This window comes from Panthera pardus, unplaced genomic scaffold (genome assembly GCF_024362965.1).
Source record: "Panthera pardus isolate Hobbes unplaced genomic scaffold, ASM2436296v1 HiC_scaffold_1, whole genome shotgun sequence".
NCBI classification, from domain to species: domain Eukaryota; kingdom Metazoa; phylum Chordata; class Mammalia; order Carnivora; family Felidae; genus Panthera; species Panthera pardus.
Window position 1 is genome coordinate 74,898,566 of NW_026526654.1, and position 2,166 is coordinate 74,900,731.

Genomic DNA, 2,166 nt, shown 5'->3' on the forward strand with positions numbered 1-2,166 from the left:
GGTGCAGCCACTCTGGAAAACAGTATGGAGGTTCCTTAAAAAATTAAAAATAGAACTACCCTATGACCCAGCAATTGCACTATTAGGTATTTATCCAAGGGATACAGGTATGCTGTTTCACAGAGACACATGCACCCCCATGTTTATAGCAGCACTATCACCAATAGCCAAAGTATGGAAAGAGCCCAAATGTCCATCGATGGATGAATGGATAAAGAAGATATGTGTATGTATGTATATATATACATATATATATATAACACATATATATATATATATATGTATATATATACACACACACACACGATGGAGTATTACTCGGCAATCAAAAAGAATGAAATCTTGCCATTTGCAACTACGTGCATGGAACTAGAGGGTATTATGCTAAGCAAAATTAGTCAGAGAAAGACAAATATCATATGACTTCACTCATATGAGGACTTTAAGACACAAAACAGATGAACATAAGGGAAGAGAAGCAAAAATAGTGTAAAAACAGGGAGGGGGACAAAACATAAGAGACTCTTAAATATGGAGAACAAACAGAGGGTTACTGGAGGGGTTGTGGGAGGGGCTAAATGGGTAAGGGGCATTGAGGAATTTACTCCTGAAATCATTGTTGCACTATATGCTAACTAACTTGGATGAAAATTTAAAAAATAAATTAAAATAACAACAATAATAATAATAATAAATCGATGCTCTGTAAGGGCAAGTCTGAACACAGTAAGACAAGTATCCAAAATATTCAGACTTATCTTTTGTAAAGCTCAGAATAAAAATCAACAATACCCAAAGCCACCTATAGATTTAATGCAATCTCAATCAAGATTCCAAGGGCATTTTTTACAGAAATAGAAAAAACAATCTTAAAATTTCTATGAAACCACAAAAGATCCTGAATACCCAAAGTAATCTTGTGAAAGAACGAAGCTGGAGGCATCATACTTTCTGATTTCAAAGTATATTACAAAAGAGTACAGTATTGGCATAAAAACATACACATAGACTCACATGAATTGAAAGCCCAGAAACAAACCCACATATATATGGTCAACTAATATCTGACAAGGAAACCAAGAATACTAAGTGGGTAAAGGATAGTGTCCTCAATAAATGATGTTGGGAAAACCGGATATTCACCTGCAAAATAAAATGAAACTGGATCCCTATGTTACAAAAATTAACTTGAAAAATTAATTCACAAAAATTAACTTGAAATGGATTAAAACACCTAACCATAAAACCGGACAAGTAAAAATCCCAGAAGAAAAAATAGGCGGAAAAAAAGACTAACGGTGGACAATTGAAAATTGAAATGGAAAAAAAAATCTATCATTTGTAATAGATCCAACAGCATAAAGTACTTTGTGAGGACTCATCCCAAAAAAAAAAAAAAAAAAAAAAAAGCCTACTGATTTACAGTTGCAAAAATTAGTTGCAACCAGTAGAGGTCAGACGTTTAAATTTGCAATATGATGCTCATCCTGTTCAGAACTCTGTACCTGATTTTCAAAATATTTTCTAAATTTTCTCCCATTATTTACACCTCTTTCCTTTCAAAAAGCTCAATGCATTCCCTGCCTGATGGATAGGTGTTTTATATTGTATTTAAGGCAAACTGCAAAATCCCAAGAGGAATGTAATCCAGTAACACAAAAAGATGATGCACTAACAACATTGTGATTCTGTGATGATTTATGAAAAGGAAGTAACTATTAGATATATATTACATCCATATACCTTACCCAATTTAACCCCAAGTTAGAAGACTGTAGGCATTTCTGGGTCTACGAGGAGTCTCAGGAGCCTAAATGCCATTCTCTCATGGCTACAAACATTTGGATCCTCCTGCATTTGAGGGGTGGGTTCTATATGCTCTCCTTTTATATTTGGGCTCACTTGTAACAGCTTCAACCATTAGCAAACTTGGCAGAAGATCTCTGTGTGTGCTTTGAGGCCAGCTCAGAAAAGCCCATGCGGGGGTGCCTGGGTGGCTCAGTCCGTTAAGTGTCTGACTTCAGCTCAGGTCATGATCTCACAGTTCATGAGTTCAAGCCCCACATAGGGCTCTCTGCTCTGCTGACAGCCGGCTTTGGATCCTCTGTCTCCCTCTCTCTGCCCCTGCCCTGCTTGTGTGCATCCCCCCCACCTCAAAACTAAATA